Here is a 17,478-nt window from a genome sequence, read left to right as displayed (position 1 = left end):
TATAAACTGGGAATCCATCCAGCCTGGACGGTTCTGAGCTTTATGGCCTTTATGCACTTAATCTTTCATTTCCTCTCCCCTGCTTCATCTCCCCGCTCACTTCCCCTCTTTCCCGGGAGGAATTGCTCTGTTGCCCCTCCCCCATGGCTCCACGGGCCCCTTTGTCAGAAGGTACCTATGTGTACAGCTGGCCCTTGGTCTCTGTCTGGGCCCCCACCATTCATTCCTTCCAGTACAGCAGTAGTGAAGGAATACTCCCTGGTGTAAAATCTCCCCTTAGCTACTTGGCACCCAGAGGACAAACTCCTCCGTCAGGCAACCAAGACCCTCCAGCCTCCCCTCTCTGCTCCCCTCCAGCATACCCCAAGCTCCAACCAAAGGAACCAGAGCACAAGGACGTATCAGTGCTTTTCCCTTGCTTGTTGGGTCCCTCGACCAAATGACCCATCACCCATCTTTCCCCGTTTGGCTCAGTGCTTAGGCATCACTTTCCAGACACCAGCTCCCAGGGCGGGTTGGGGCCTGTCCTCGGTGTGCCTGTAGCCTTATTTTTTGTACAAGAAGAACACCTTTCAATTTGTTTGTCTCACAAGCCTATCAATGGGTGAAGAGGGGGAAGCTTTGGACATTGTATAAGATCAATTGGAGGGAAGAGAGGCTGGTTCTTCTCCACCACTTAGGGGTCCTACTTTCACAGAAACATATTCCTTTTACCTTGAGAGTCATTTCGTGGCTTTTTCTTGGTGGAATCTTCATGGAAACCTAGGACTAGATTCTAGGGGCAGGACATCTCTGGTATCCCAGCACCTCACCAGGGTTTGGCTCAGAAATCTCATACCTGTTTCTCCTCTTCTTTTATACAAGGGAGACCAGTGCACAGAGAGGGAAAGGAACTCACCCAAGGTCACACAGCAAATCAAGGCAGGGTTGGGACCGTTCCTTTAAAAGACACTAAAAAAACTGAAAAGAGCCCTTAGGTGGGAGCCAGGAGAAGAGTAAGTTTTAGCCCCACTTTGACGCCCCTCCAGTCCCAAACAAGTCACACGCCTGTAATCTCCGTGGACACCTCTCCCGTCCCCCTCCCCCACCTGGTTTCCTTCCTGCTAGTTCCGATGGTGGGGGTGGGGAATATTTTCTGAAAGCAGACTGCTCCTTTAAGACGCCTCCCTCCCTCTCTTCCAGGCTCGTAGGAGAGCTGGGCCTGGACGGGGTGGGGGCGGGGGTGGAGGTGGGGGACCTGCATTAGGGGTTGGTGGCAGGTCCTAGCTGCAAGGCCTGGTAGATCCAACACTCAGAGAATGAGTCTGCTCAGGACAAAGAATGTCAAATGTCCCTTTTGTTCTGGGGCAGGGTGGGGCTGGAGCCTGGCAGGCATGGGGAAAAACAGAGCTGGATGGACCTGTCCAAGTCAGGACTGGGTAGACAGGGGTCTCCTCTCTAGGTTAGATAAATGAGTCTAGTCTGCCCTCCCAGGTCCGAGAGTGCCTTGGCCTGCTGTTGCAGGAAAGCCACTTGCCTGGTCCCACAGCAGAGAGGCAAGAACCTGGTAGGTCTGGGTCCCAAGGATCATGGTCACGAGGCTTTCTCCGTGGGTTCTCCCCTCACTCACAGCTGCAGAGCCCTCAACGGTGCTGAGCACCGTGCACTCCCAGTCTTCCCCAAACCCCCTGCAAGGGCCTCATCACCCCATCTCACAGGGGCGGGAAGTGACCCTCAAGGAGGGCAGTGACTGTCCCGCTGGCTCTAGGGAAGAGCAGCACCAGGATTTGAAAGCAAGCCCTGGAACCTGTCCCCTTTCCCTTGAGGGCAAAGGTCACTCCAGGACAGATTTTAACTGGACAAAGGGATCATCTGAAAGGTGAAGGGACTTGCCTCAGGTCACTGAGCCTGTCTGGGACAGGGACTGGCAGCCTCATCCTCCTACCTGCTCTGACTGGCTTCAGACCCCGAAGAACTAAGGCTCCCAACCTCAGAATGTGGCAGCCTTGCTTCCTCGGGGCCAGCTGAAGCCCCCGGATTGTACCTTGGAGCCCTAGGGTGAGAGTTAACTCTGTATTGCCTGTGTGTCTGTCACGGAGTCTATACTCTTTAAGGCTGAGTTTGGTCCCCTGAAAAGTAGATTCTGCCCTGTGGGATGGCTGTGGCCCTAGAGACCACAGAAGCTTCGGTGAGCTGTGCTGACCCGGGGGCTCACTGAAGGCGAACTCCCTCCTTCCTTTTCTTTCTTCCTCTCTCCCTGCCTCCTCTTGCCTCTTTGGTCTTGAGATCAGATCGGACCTGATTGATGGACCACAGGAAGCTAGTTCAGCAGAGGCTGGGAGAGCCAGGCAGGGGAGCTAGAGGAGGAAGGAGGCAGGAGAGGGAACAGAGAGGAGCAGGGGGAGGAGAAGGAGGTGGTTTGAGAGAGCCTTGTCTTAAGATTCCTTTTCACAGGCAGGAATTCATTTCCTGGGGGCTCATAGCTCTTGAATTACTCACTGCTGTCTCACCCACCCACCCACCCCCCCCCGCCCCTCCAGGAACCCCAGACTGTCCGGGAAAGGAGTGTCCACCTCCTTGCCCCACTGTCCTTGGGAAGGCCCTGTCCAAGCACTGGAAGAACGGGTCAGAGTTGGGTGGGTGGCCCCGGGGCCTGCCAGGAATTCCCCACCTCATGGGCCTGCTGCCTCTGGAAAGGGGACTGGAATGAGGGTGGGGGATGAGCTTGTCTTGAAGCCAGTGAGTATTCTGTTCTCACTGAAGCTGAATATTTATTTGGGGTGGGCTGGGGAATCTGGAGGAGATTATGGGAGCTCTAAGGTTGCACAAGCCCCCCACCTTGGTGTCTGTCTCCTTGGACCCAGTTCTCTCGAATGTGTTCCCCCTACATCCACATGTTCCCTGCCCTCCACTTAGGCTGAAAAATTACCCCGCTACAAAGGAATGGGAGATGATTGACTTCAGGTTGTTCCCCTCTGCTCAGGCTGGATTGATTCTTAAGTCTCTCAGGGAAGATGCTCAGGCCCTTTAAAAATAAATAAATAAATAAATTGAAGACCAGATTTAAAGTCTTGCCTGAATGCTCCCAGCCCAGCTTCTCCCTCCCTCCTCCCCCTGGAGCTCTTTCAGCCCCCACTGCCTGAGTCCCTCCTGGGCATTTAGGTCTTCCAGTTGAATGGGAAGAGCAGGGAGGAATCTAGTGTTCTTTGAGGGCCTCCAAAGTGCCAGCTCGGCTCCCTGATGCAGGTTTTACCTCTCTGACTTCAACCTCCCAACAACCTTTTGAGCAAGCCGTGTGATCCCTCCCCTCCCCTGTACAGAGCCTGGCAGAGGAGAAAAGTCAGGCTGAGAGAGGATGGGGAACTTGCCTGAGGTCACAGACTGGCAGAGCTGGGGCTGGTCTTCACGTCTTCCAAGCTGAGTTCAGAGTTCTCCCCTGCACCACCCCTGCCAGTGATCTCCAGGGTCAAAGTGCAGGATCTGGCTGAAACAGGCCAGCATCAGAGCTGGGAGGAGCCTCACAGGCCATTGTAGATGAACCTGTCTCTTCTGAACGGAGAGACCGAGAAGGCAAGGGGCTTAGCCAGGGTTCCAGAGCAGTTCTTCTAGGCACTGTGCATGGTGCTAAGGGCTGGGAACAGAGTGAATGTAAGGACAGATGCTGGTCTCGTGGACCTTTTACTGATGGGAGACAGCAGGGCACTTAAAGTTCTGATAAGGAAGTATGGATGGCCTTTAATTGCACAGAGCAGTCCCTAACACAGACTATGGCTCTTTGGAAGGCTCCCTGGAGGAGGTGATTTCAAGGACCGGTGAGGGAAGAGAGCTTCAAACAGGGGTGTTTTCTCCATTCTCTGACCCCAGGATACTACTGAAGAGTTTTAAGTGGTGAACTACACCCGGACTTAGGGCTGCCAGGTAAAATACAAGATGCCTGGTAATCTTAAACTTCAGATAAAAAACAAATAATTTGTTTCTAGTATAGGTATGTCCCATGCAATATTTGGGACATACACGAAAAAGATTATACATTGTTTATCTGAAATTCTAATTTAACTGAGTCCTGTATTTTTCATTTATTTTTTATTGAAGGATAATTGCTTTACAGAATTTTGCTGTTTTCCATCAAACCTCACATGAATCAGCCATAGGTATACATATATCCCTTCCCTTTTGAACCTCCCTCCCATCTCCCCCCCATCCCATCCCTCTAGGTTGATACAGAGCCCCTGTTTGAGTTTCCTGAGCCATACAGCAAATTCCTTTTGGCTATCTATTTTACATATGGTAATGTAAGTTTCCATGTTACTCTTTCCATACATCTCACCCTCTCCTCCCCTCTCCCCATGTCCATAAGTCTATTCTCTATGTCTGTTTCTCCACTGCTGCCCTGTAAATAAATTCTTCAGTACCATTTTTCTAGATTCTGTATATATGTGTTGCTGCTGCTAAGTCACTTCAGTCATGTCCGACTCTGTGCGACCCCATAGACGGCAGCCCACCAGGCTCCCCCGTCCCTGGGATTCTCCAGGCAAGAACACTGGAGCGGGTTGCCATTTCCTTCTCCAATGCATGAAAATGAAAAGTGAAAGTGAAGTCGCTCAGTCGTGTCTGACTCTTAGTGACCCCATGGACTGCAGCCTACCAGGCTCCTCCGTCTGTGGGATTTTCCAGGCAAGAGTATTGGAGTGGGGTGCCATGAATATGGTATTTATCTTTTCCTTTCTGACTCACTTCACTCTGTATAATAGGTTCTAGGTTCATCCAACTCATTAGAACTGACTCAAATACGTTCCTTTTTATGGCTGAGTAATATTCCATTGTGTATCTATACCTGAGTCCTGTATTTTTATTTGCTATATCTGGCAGCTCTGCCCTGGCAACCACGTTGGGGTATGGAGCTGGCATTCCCAGGGAGGATGGTAGGACGCAGTTGGGGAGCATGGTGAGTTTAGTTACGAACAGTTTTGGCTGAGATTCTCCAGGGCCTTCCAAGGAGAAGTGCTCAGGTGACAGCTGGGGACAGGGTTCGAGGCGTAGCGGTGCAGCAGCTGAGGTGTCATTTGCCAAGTGGGGGAAAGGAGATTCCTACTGAGGAAACAACAGGGGTAGGGCGGGGGGGGGGGTGCTGTCCCCGTCACCCGGCCTAGTTGCAAGCGCTGGCTCTGGGAGTCGGTGCCTGGCTGCAGCTGGCCCCAGTCCCTGGCAGTACCACCCCAGCTCTGCCCCTGCTAGTCTCCTCCTGAGCACTGGAATTCGACTTTATCTCCCCAAAGGTCACCTTGCCCAGGGCCCGGCCCTGAGGGTGGACATTCCTCACATTCCGTGGTCCTCACAGGAGACTGTAGGCCCCAGGTTTCAACCTTAGCTCCTTTTGGCAAGATTTACTGAAGGCCTACTGTGCATCCCGGGCTTCCCTGGTGGCTCAGTCCGTAAAGAACTGGCCTGCAATGCAGGAGACCCAGGTTTGATCCCTGGGTCAGGAAGATTACCTAGAGAAGGAAATGGCAACCCACTCCAGTATTCTTGCCTGGGAAATCCCATGGACAGAGGAGCCTGGCGGGCTACAGTCCACGGGGTCGCAAGAGTCGGACACGACTTAGTGACTAAACCACCACCATCTACTATGCATCAAGGAGGTCTGGGCTTGGGGGTCTGACCAGCTGAGTCTGAATTCCGACTTTGCCTCCTATCAAATGGATGACCCAGGGGCCAGTTACTTCTCTTTCCCTGAGTCACAGTGTCCTCACTTGTAAATTGGGGATAATCCTGACAGAGGTATTAGGTGGTCACGTCTTTAAAACACCTACCTCATGCTTGGCATTCAGTAGATGCTCTGTAATATCAGTTTCTCCTTTGCCTTCTCTGAGCCTCTGTTTCCTCATTTTTAAAGAACAATAATAGAACCTCCCAAGACAAGCCCAGGACTGGTCATGCATGAGCTGTGATGACCCACGGGGTAGCTTTGTGGGAGGTTTCAGAACCCTGTACTTCTCAGGGCCAGCAGAGGCTGGAGGTAAAGTCTGAGATGACCTCAGCTGGGCAGGGAGCAGGCAGATGGACAAATGACTGCAGCCTCCATGATATGGCTATTAGGATCCACTGGGATGGTCAGAGGGCCTTGGTGGGAAAGGCTGGTAGAAATTGAAGCAGGGGAACCACAGACCTGGGCAGCTGGGTCTCTGCCCTGAATTCTGTTATGTATGGGTCCCCTCTGCCCGCCTCCAGCCCCACTCCCCCCTACAAGGTAAGGTGTACATGAGGCCAAGGGGACATGCCCCCCTGGAGCCCAAGCTTATTCTAGATCACACTCCAGGCAATGGAATCTGGAATTCCCTTCCCAAAGGGTCCTGACCCCACTCTCAGGACCCAGGTCTGTCCTCCCAGTGGACTCTGCTGCAGGTATGTGCAACCCTAGACCTGATGGGTAGACAAGGAAACTGTTTGGTGGGGGGGTGGAGTGGAGGTGCACCTGGGAATTTGGGACATAGGGCTGAGTCTCCACGTCTGCAAACAGGGACTCTTGCTGTAGGGAGGAAGCAGGTGGGGAGAGGAGGAACCTGGCAGGTGGCCTGCCATTTGAGCTCTTGCCTCAGGCCACAAATATTAGGGGTGGACTGTCCTATGGCATGACCATTGCCAGGGAAGTCCCTAGTGGTAGTAACTCTGATTCAATGATGGGTCAGTTTCGCCTGCAGATTCCCAGACCACCCCCCAGACACCCCACTGTGAACATTCATATTCCTGGGTCTTGGCAAAGATCCTAGAGTTTGCATATTTAACAAAGATGGCCAGAGGCCGTGTTGGGAGCTTTGTGTCCAGAAACCTGTTTAATTCTCACAGTCACCCTGCAAGGGAGATGGCGAGGAGGAAACTGAGGCTGGCAAGGAGACTTGCTATGACCTCACAGCTGCTATACGACAGAGCTGGGACTATCTCCTTGGACTCTCCAGTCCCTCCCAAACCCCACAGCCTCAGAAAGAGATAATGGCACTCTAGCATTTGGGTCAAAATTCTTGAATTTCTTTTGGACAGATTCTGCTTGGCCCTGGGAAACAAAGCTTAGAATTCAATCATGGAACAAAAGTCCTCTTCTCTGTGTGAGAGGATGTGGCCTGGTGAGGGTCCCTAGCCCAGAAGATTCTGGGGCTTCTCTCAGGCCTCGGTAGGATTAGTTATCATCCAGGCACCAGCGTCTCGCATGCTGGTCTCTGTAGCCTGGTGTCTAGGTTCCAAAGTCAAGTGTTCCCAAGCTGGGCGGCACCTCCCTCACCCTTGCTCCACACTCACAGCCCATCCTCCTCCCGCCCCAACCCCACATCTGTCCCTCTTCTGGCCCTGCTGCCCTTCCAGTACCCAAAGCAACCACCTGCGTGTTCATGGCCATCCTTAACTCTGCCCTCTCCAGCCACTTCTGAGGCACAGGTCACTGTCCTGTCCCATCTGCTTCCTAATAGCCATGAATCGGTCCCCACCTTCCACTGACCTTACATCTCCTCTTGTTCAGACCTCACCATCTCTCAAAAAGACCACTAACCCCTCCAAGCCATTGGATGTATGGCAACCAAAATGATGTCTAGGAAAATAAGTGACATGTCCTGCCTCTGTTCAGACTCTTCAGTGGTTCCTGTCTCAGTGCCCTTAGACTAAAAGCCAAGTTCTTCTCTTTTTTTTTTAAACAATTTTACTTTTATGTTTTAAAATGTTTGTATTTATTTTTGGCTGTGCTGGGTCTTTGTTTCTGTGCTGACTTTCTCCAGTTGCCCGAAGTTGGGGCTACTCATTGCAGTGGCTTCTCTTGTTGCAGAGTATAGGCTCTAGGGCAGTTGGGCTCACTACTTTCACTCATGGGCTTAGTTGCCCTGAGGCATGTTGGATCTTCCCAGACCAAGGGTTTAACCCAGGTCCCCTCCATTGGCCAGTGGATTCTTTACCACTGGACCGCCAGGGAAGTATGCCAAGCTCTTCTATACTCTCCAGCAACACTGAGGGGCTTCATAATGTTCCCTTCCCCAAAACTCTTTGCTATTTTTTCACCTCTCTGTCTTAGATACTGTTCTTCTCTCTTCCCTTTTGCTTCCTGGCTAACTGCTACTTCCTAAGATTCCAACCAGCATGGCCTCCTCTGGGAAGCTGCCCCTGCTGCCCTCCAGGCTGGGTTAGGCCCTTTACTCTGGGTTTCGGCTCTTTCTTGCTGTGCTTGCTACCTGCGGTAATAATAACAGCTTATCCTTATTGAGTGCTGACTCCGTGTATTTTTCTTTATTGACCCATTTAACCCTCAACACCACCCTATGAGGCAGGTTCTATGATCACTTCCATTTTTCAGATGGGGAAAAGGCTAAGTAAACTGACTAGGGTCACACTACTTGGGGATTTGAGCCCAGGGTGGCTGGCTGCATGCAGAAAGCTGTCCTAATCCTATGGTTGTCTCCTACGCACTGGGTGCACCTTTGGGGGGGGTTCTTTCTAGAATAGGAGATCCCGGAGGGCAGGGTGGCTTCTGACCCAGGAAGACGAACCCAGCAGCCAACCCATGTGCTGGGACGGGTAGGTGGCGAAGCCTGGTGCTCCAACCCTGGTCTCCCGCCCCTGGGGAACTGTGAGGGGCCTCTGGCGGCCCGGGCCTCGGGCGGCACAGCTGGGGAGGGCTTGGGGCCAGATGGGCTGCGCCGAGGCAAGGAGGCCAGGGCGGCCGGCCGGGGCGCGCGTTGCCATGGCGACGGGGGGCGGCGGCCCCGCCCCGGCGGGCGGGGGAGCAGGTGGCGGGACGGTGCGCGGACTGGGGGAGGGGCCGGAAGGGGCCCGCGGGAGCCGGGGCCGCTGGGCGCGCCCCCAGCGCATGTCCTCCTCCTCCTGGCCTCCCAGCTCCTGCTGCTCCTTTGGCGACTCGGGCTCTACGAATAGCTTAGAAGAACACCGTTTGACCAGAGGACCAGGCTCCCTTTCTGGCTTCGGCTCTCAGTCCCTCTGTATCTCGCTCAAGCAAATCAATTACGTTCATCCTCCATCTCCCAGCCTCAGTTTCCTCGCCTGTGACACGGCAGAGATGGACCAGGAAGACCTTCCTGGACACATCAGCGCACACTACATTTTTTGTGACTCTGGGGATAGGGCCGGGAGGATTCAGGGCTGGGTAATTTCTCCTCCTCTTCCACTGGAGGCACGTTCTCGGCATCATGACGCCCATTATGCGGGAATGTCAGAGCTAGAAGAGCTGGTAGTCAGTGAACCCAGTGTCTGCATTATACAGAACGGGCAGCAGCTGCCCAGAGAGGGTAGGCGACCTGTCCAGGGTCACACAGCGAGTTGAAGACCGAGGCAGAACGAGAAACCTGGTCTTAGCCTCTTGGTGCTCCACCCATCACCTCCTGCCTGGGAGCTCAAATCGGGTGTACGAAAGGGGGGAGGGGCAGGTTACTGTGGGAAGAAAACGAACACCCCTGCTCTCCCTTCTGCAGGTTCCAGCTGCTAAGACGGCGGCGGGAAGACAGCCTGACCCGAGAGCCAGCCTTCTTATCTGCGCCAGAGACCTCACGGTGTCCTGCCACGACCCGTACCCCCATGGCCTCCATCCGGGACTGCTGCACAGCTCTGTTCTGAGTCCCCGCCCTGCGAAGGAGGTGTGGAGGTTGTGGCTTTCTTCCACCCACCCCGCCCTAAGTAAGGGAAGAGCTGGGACCCTGGACCAGGCAGTCTTGGCCCAGAGCTGGGCCTCCTGCCCAACACCAGCCCCCAGTCCTCTGAGGGGCCCTAGTTTCCTTAGGGATAAAGCCCCTCTCTCCTTCCTTGCACCCCTTTCTGAGGTCTCAAAGCCTCGGCCTAGAGTGGGGCTGTTTAGAGGGCTGGCTTGCTTCTCTTCCCTCAGGCAAGAGTCACTGGGGACTGACTGGCTCTGGTTCCCAGCTGATGGTGGTGGGTGGTGGTTCTGGCTAGGGGTGGAGGTGGAGGGGAGCTGGGCAGAGGCAGGGTCTGTGCCTTTAAGGTACAGCTTACTGCTGGAGTCACACACACACACACACACACCAGTCTCTTGCACATAGTCACGCAGTCATACAGCCACACACACACTCCCAGGATCTGTTCTCTACCCCATCTCTGTCATTCTCTCTCTGCGCGTGCACGCGCGCGCGCGCGCACACACACACTCATACACTCCCAGGCTCTGTTCTCTCTCCCCCCTTTCTCTATGTCATTCTCTCTCCACACACGCATAACACACACACACACACACACATACACACACACATACACTCACACACTCCCAGGCTCTGTTCTCTTTCCCTCTCTCTCCCTCTCTCCACACAGCCATACACACTCAGTCACACACACAAAAGCATCCACACACTCCAGTCCCCCTCTCTCCCCAAGGTCTAGTTTTGAACAACATGGGCTAGGGGAGGAAGGGCGAGGGCAAGGAGTTCTGACCTAGAAAACGGGCCCTGCCTCCATTTGTCCCTCCCCAGCCCAGGAGAGGGGCCGATGTTCCAGTTTGGTATCACTGCCCTGGGTCAAGGCTGCAGGGAGAAATGAAGGAGCCAGGCGGGGTGGGGATCAGGCTCTGGGAGAGTGAAGGGAGGGGGCTGCTTGGCCCGGGGCCCAGCCTTTTGGCTGCAGACCCAGTAATCAGAGGGGAGCCTCCTGCTCCTTCCCGTCCTCACTCAAGGAGGGACTGCCTTCTAGCACAGAGGAAGCAGGTTTAGTGACAAAGTTATTAGGTGGCTTTGCCACAGGCCGATGGACAAGTTTGCCTTTGACTTATGATAAAGGGGCTCTTGACCTTTCTTGGGCCGTGTTACACCTTTAGTCAAATCTAGACTAGAATTGTGCCCAAGCTCTGTGGGTGGAGAAGTCCTTCCTTCTTAACTAAAATTCTTCTTGCTGTAGTTCCATGTAGAGGCTGGGAGTTCTCTACCTATATGAATTTCCACCTTTTCATCTCAATTTCCTCTGAGTGTTTATGGGTAACTCCTGTTCATCCTTCAAAGCCTGACTCAAAAGGACCCTCAAGTAGAAAACTTTCCCTGCTTCAGTCCCTTGGGTAGTATGAGTTCCTCTTTCCTCTAGCATCTGGGCTTTCTGTACTTTCTACAGTTCTAACACTTCCATGTTTTAATAAGCAAGTGTGTCCCTGACCCCAAGTGTGGATGTAGCTCTTCTCACATTGTCTCCGTTATTCATCACGCCCTGTCTTCCTCTGTGGTCGGGATAGGATCCCCTTTAACAGTACTCTGGTTCAGCTCAATTGGTTGAACAGCAAAGCAGAATTTGAACCCACATCTGTCTGATGTCACATCTTGGCCTTTCCCCCATTTCTCACTACTCTTCACAGGCAACTTTCCCTTCAGGAGACTCAACAGAGGAAAAGTGATCTCATAAAAAGTCCCAGAGAGACTGGAACTAATGTCAGCATCATGCACACTGAAAAGTACCCTCTTCAATTCAACAAAGGTTTATTGAGCATCTGTCTGTACAGACCTTGTGCTGGGTGCTAGGCTGTTGTTGTTCAGTCGCTAAGTCAGGTCCGACTCTTTGTTACCCCAGCACACCAGGCTTCCCTGTCCTTCACTGTCTCCCAGAGTTTGCTCAAATTCATGTCCATTGAGTCAGTGATGCCATCCAACCATCGCATCCTCTGTCATCCCCTTCTCCTCCTGCCCTCAGTCTTTCCCAACATCAGGGTCTTTTCCAGTGAGTTAGCTCTTTGCATCAGGTGGCCAAAGTATTGGAGTTTCAGCTCCAGCATCAGTCCGTCCAATGAATATTCAGGGTTGATTTCCTTAAGAATTGACTGGTTTAATCTCCTTGCTGTCCAAGGGACTCTCAAGAGCCTTCTCCAGCACCACAGTTTGAAAGCATCAGTTCTTCAGTGCTCAGCCTTCATGGTCCAACTCTCACATCCATACATGACTACTGGAAAAGCCATAGCCTGGACTAGATGGAGATAACAGAGGCACTGCCTCCCCATCTATGGGGACAGTAGGCGCACATACATACAGGCAATGATGCCTGCAGGTGCCTGAGAGGCTAAGGAAACTGGATTTCCACAAGAGGCCCTGATTCAGATTGGGGGAGACTACAGGAACTGAGAAGAGGCTCCCCAGCAGGGGAGTAGGAATCAGACAGGTGGATGGTGCACACAGAAGGACAGTTTCCTCCTTAGAGCATCCCCAGAATCAGGAGAAGGAAACTGACAATGACTCAGGGTTGGCTACCCCAGCCTGCGTTCCTTCCTCATCCCCACCTTCATGGAGGGCGTGGCCAGAGAGTTGCAGCTGGCATTGAAGTGTGCTGAGGGAAATTCCTTGGTAAATAGAGTTAATTCCATTGTGAAGTACCCAGGGGAATTTCTACTGTTTCCCTCTTATTTTTCTATTTTCGGCTGCACATATGACGTGTGGGATCTTAGTTCCCAGACCAGGGAGTGAACCAGTGGCCCCTGCATTGAGAGCTCCAAGTCTTGACCACTGGACTACCAAGGAAGTTTCATTTTCCCCGTTTTTAAAAAACAGGGGCCTTCCCTGGTGGTCCAGTGGTTAAGATTCCGTGTTTCCACTGCAGGGTGCTCTGGTTTGATTCCTGGTTGGGGATCCCACGTGCTGCAGCACCTAAATTCCAAGTTAGTTTCCTAGAAAAATGGCTGATGTTAGAAGTGAAGTAAGAGGTCTCTAGCTAGGAAGTCCTTAAAGCCTGGTCATCTGTACTTCCTCCATGATTTTTGCTTGAACCTTATCTGTTTAGTGTTTTTCTTTAAGATAACTCACTTTTAAAAAACTTGAACAAAAGAAACTACTCTGTTTTGGCTTTCCAAAAACAAGAGGTAAATACAAGAGTTAATTCAGTGAAAACAAAGCAATTCTGCTTAGATAAGTTTTGCTTGCTAAGTGGCCCCTCTCTTTGCTATGAAGGGAGATGAGCAAGCATCAGAAAGGCCTTAAAGACATTCCAACCTCAAAATGGGCCTTTTGCTTTCGCCTTGACTTAGCCAGGAGCAAGAGTCAAAAAGGAGTAAATTTTCCGTGGTGAGCTGAGGTTCCATGGTCTGTGGCCGTGTCTGCGCCCTCTCTGGCCTCATTCCCTCATCCCATGAGGTGGACTTAACCCACACCTTGGAAGATTCTGCCTTCATCCAAGCCCTTTGGTCCAGAGAGAGGAGGAGAGGTATCCAAGGTCGTTTAGAAAGCGAGGTAGCCACCTGGAGCCCAAGACCCAGGATTTTGACCCAGGGTGGGGCTGGACTGGGGGAGAGCTGAGAGACCAGACGGCTACAGGAGCTGAGCCCTGGGCTGTGGGAGCCCAGAGCCCACCCCTGCTGCTGTGTCCCTGGCTGTGCCTGAGCAAGCGCCAACATCACTCGAAGCCTCAGGCTCCTCATTTACATGGTAGGACCCCTCCCTCCCCACACTCTAGTCCTGTATTACCATGATTTCTTCCAGACAACCCCTTCAGTCCCCCCTACCCATACCTGACAGTGCAGAGTCCTGACTCCCTTGCAATACGCACAAGCCCACCCCTCCTCCCACCCAGAAGCCTGGCCCCAGCCTCCTCCTCCCACTCACCCCCTTCCAGTCCAGCCACAGCCATCTGTGGAGCACAGTGCCCGGACCATCACAGACACGCCATCAATGTTTGTTGAATGAGTGAATCAACGAACACTGCCACGCGCTCCGTGCTGCCTCATCTCTGCATCAGCTGTTTCCTCTGCTTGGAATGCCCTTTTTTCCTTGCTTGGTCTCCAAGCTTTGATTCATTTCCTAAAAACCCTGCATAGACACTCTCCTCTTTTAAGACCCTTTCCCTGACATTTCCCAGAAGAGCTCATCACCCATGAACTCAGTGCTAGCTCTGTGGCAGGCATGAAGCTCGGGGCTGGGCACACCAGCACCAAGACACATGAAGCTCGTTCCCTCTTGGATCTTTCCTTTTCCTCTGAGCCTCCAGAGCCTGGCTCTTGGTGCTGTTCTGACGTTGGCCATGTGGCATAGCAGTTATTTGTACCTGTCGCTCCTGGACTCTGCGCGAGCTCTCAATGTCAGTCATCTTGGGGCCCCAGGACCCAGCCCCCAGCTTGCCACACAGCAGATTGTGCCTTCAACCACCGGGCACGCTTCCCCACCCCCAGAGCTGGGATTTGTAGAGCAGTTGAAGCATAAGCACTAATAGAAGCACTGTTGTTCCCACTTCCTGGGCCCGCGAGAGCCTACTGGGTGCCAGGCACCTGGCCCATGTTCTCCATGCCCCTGACAGCACACTGTAGTAAGTTGGTAAACGTGACCTGGGACCCAAACCGGGCCCTGGGGGCCAGGCTTCTTCCCCAGCGGGCCCCTCACCCTACGGGAGCCTCTTCCCAAGGCCAGATTCCAGAAGCCTCCTCATTCTGAGCCCTGCTCTGCGCACCCTCCACCCCCCTAGCACTGGCCTGGCTTCCTGGAATTTGTCCTCCTAATTGAAACCAAACACCGGGGCTCCTCAGGGCTGTGCCCCAGAGGCCCCGGTGGGTTTCTCTTTCCCTCCCTCCTCCCTTCCTCAGCTGGGGGCGGGGTGTTCAGCCCTGGGCAGCCTTTGGGGGGAGGCACTTCCCCTGCAAAGGGTATGGGGTAGGGGCCCTCCCCACTGCTAGTGTCTGAATTAAACTCAACTCTCTCACAGCTGGAGGTACAGAGGGAGAAGGAGGAGGAAGCAAGAGAAGGGAGAGCGTGAAGAGCACTCAATTGGGATGGTCCCTGGGAAAACCCTGCAGGAGCCCTGTCTTAGGCCAAAGGCCTGGCAACTAGAGGACGGATTTGTGAAAGTCAGCTCCATCCAGACCTACCTTGTGACCTTGACCTTGGACAAGTCACTTCATCTCTCCAAGACTCAAGCTCCTCGCCTGTATACAAATGGGGATCTGTGGAACCCATCTCACAGGATTATGGAGAAAATGAAATGGGATAACCTACATAAGTACTGTAACTATGGCCAGGGCTCAGTAAAACCCAGCACGATAGCTGTTCTGGGCAGCAATATGGGTTCCTACAGTTGGTTGGCTGGTGGAAGGCACCTCTGAGGATGTGTGGGGTTGTTAAAGGATGTAGTTGGAAAGGTCGCTTAGGGTCAATGAATGTTTGTTGAATGAAGGAATTCATTCAACTTTCAACAAACATTCCGTGAGGTCCCCCCTGCGCCAAGCCCGGGGACACCACTGTGAGGAAGTGAGGGACCACCCCCAGTCCTCAGGCCCAGAGTAGGGCTGGGTTGGGGTGGGATGGGGTGGGGTGGGGTGGAAGGGGTTGGGTGGTGGTCACAACCATCAAAGGTGATGACAGCACCAACTGCTGTGTACTGTGACCGGGAAGACAAGGGGCTCTAGGAGCCCCCAGGAGGACTCACCCCGGCTGGGACCCAGGAATGGGTGGTCAAGGATGGCTTCCAGAGAAAAGTGTCTGGGGGGAGCTGAGAGTGCTCTGAATGCACGCCTTATCTCCCTGTTTGCACTTACTTCCAACAGCACTTGCCCTTGTGTGCCAGCTGGTCCAGGTGCTGTCTGAGGACGTGGCCACGCTGGCAAGCCTAAACTCACCACCTTCAGATGGGGGCGAGGGGGCGCTGCCTTCACCTTGGCCTCTAGCACTCTGTGTCTCCGCCCCCCGTCATCTGTTCCCCACATCATCGCTCTAACCACCAGTTTGGTTTCCGCATCTGTGCTCCTGGCTGCGTTGTCTCACAGACATACCCAGCGAGTCACGAATGAAACCACACCTGTACTTTTCTACATTCTTTAGTAGCCAGGTTGTAAGAAGTAGAAAGAAACAGATGGAATTACTTTTACTAATATATTTTATTAAACCCAAGATACCAAAGTTATGATAAACGTGGAATCAACAGAAACAAATTATTAACAAGCTAATTTACATTATTATGTTTGTACTAAGTTTTTGCATTCTGGTGTGTATTTTGCACTTACTGCACACCTCAGTCTGAATTAGGTGCATTTCATGGGCTCGATCAGCCTGTGTGATGAGTGGTTCCCATAGGGGATAGTACAGCTCTAGAATGTGGGTTCCTCTAGGGCAGAGACCCTGGACTTTTCACCTCTTTCTTCAGTGCTGAGAGGGGTGTCCTAGGTGGAGGGACTGCACGGACAAAGATACAGGCATGAAAGAACAAAGCATGTTCAGGGACCAGCACGCCATTCTGTGGGGCTGCAAGGTGAAGTAAGTCTACCAGGAAGGTGGGCGATGGGATTGCTTTGTGTCTGTACCGGATTGAGGAAAGCCTTGAATACTGTGGTAAGAAATTTTGGAGTGTGGTCCTGTGGGCCACTTGCGTCATCATTTATTTATAAGCAGAGGAGTGTGATATTCAGGTTAAGGGTTTAGAAAGAGCCCTCTGGTAGGCAGCATGGAGGGTCATGTGGATGCGACTAATCAGGAGACAGGGAGACCAGCTAGAAGCAGATGTACTGCACAGGCAAGCGATGAGGGAGGGGACGAGGAGGCGGGCCCAACTAGAGAGGCAGTGATGGAATGTCAGGACTTGGGGACCCACTGGAGAGGGAGTGAGAAAGCAGGAAGAAGGCCTAAATTTTTTGCCTGTGGTGTCCGTGTCTGAGCCAGGATGCGTGGGAGGTTTGTCGAGGACATCAAGGGTTCCATCCTGGTACCTGCTGGGTTTGAACTATTAGCAGGACACCTTGGTGGACAGGAGCAATTAAGTGGTAAGGGTACCTGTGCCAGGGTATATAAATGATAGTGAGGTCATGTGGTCATGTGAGGCATTCAAGCAGGGGCTGGACAGACACGAGCCTGGGATGTTGTAGAGGGCTTACGTGCATCCCAGGTGAGCTGGGCCTGCTGGCCTGTCAGCCTAGATGGTGTCTGAGCCTAGGCTTTTGCTGCATTTGTGTGTAGGAGGCACTGTCGGAGCTTGGGCATATCTACAGCTGGGGACCTTTGTGGTCTAAAGGTGGTTTGTGTTTTGGGACCTTGGCCCCACAACTGGAACTGGGGGGCAGGCAACAGGCATGTTGGCTGCTGGAGGGGGGACAGAGGTTCCATCCCAACAGACCATGAGGGAAGATAGCCTGAGGTCCAGCTGGACCCATTTCTTAGAACCAGAGAGTGAGAAGGATCCTTGATCTTCAACCATCCTCCTCTCCCCTCCTCATTTTGATTTTTGGGAAAACTGAGGACTTTGCCCAAGGTCACAGAGCAGGTCATGACACATCAGGTATGGGTCGGGGTGAGGGTGGCAAGGAGGGTTCATGTTGGATCCTGGTACCCTCTCCCTGCATCCCGAGTACCCATAGCATCTTCATCTCCTTGCCTTTCCTTGGCACAAGAGATGTCCTTTAACACATGTGGTAAGGGATCCTGGTCCCTTTTAATTAGGAGGATACAAAGAGAGAAGTCAGACAGCCGCCCCCACCCATGGTTGGGAGAGTAAGTGCTCCCCAAATTACACAGCAGATGCCAGGACTCCGGCAACAAGACCCAGCTTGATAGCTTTGTGGTAACCTCA

At 52.9% G+C, this 17,478-nt stretch overlaps 1 long non-coding RNA gene across 1 annotated transcript; it reads left to right on the top strand.

The window, feature by feature from the left end:
• Positions 1 to 1,903: 1,903 nt before the first annotated feature.
• On the top strand, positions 1,904 to 15,183 carry LOC109557081 (uncharacterized). The gene is made up of 3 exons (XR_002180478.2): positions 1,904 to 2,037; positions 9,441 to 9,602; positions 14,629 to 15,183. It is a non-coding gene; the product is annotated as an uncharacterized lncRNA (long non-coding RNA).
• Positions 15,184 to 17,478: the final 2,295 nt, after the last annotated feature.

The sequence above is a fragment of the Bos indicus genome, chromosome 3 (genome assembly GCF_029378745.1).
Source record: "Bos indicus isolate NIAB-ARS_2022 breed Sahiwal x Tharparkar chromosome 3, NIAB-ARS_B.indTharparkar_mat_pri_1.0, whole genome shotgun sequence".
NCBI lineage: Eukaryota > Metazoa > Chordata > Mammalia > Artiodactyla > Bovidae > Bos > Bos indicus.
The sequence above is the reverse complement of the archived record's forward strand: the minus strand, read 5'-3'. Positions and strand labels throughout refer to the sequence as shown.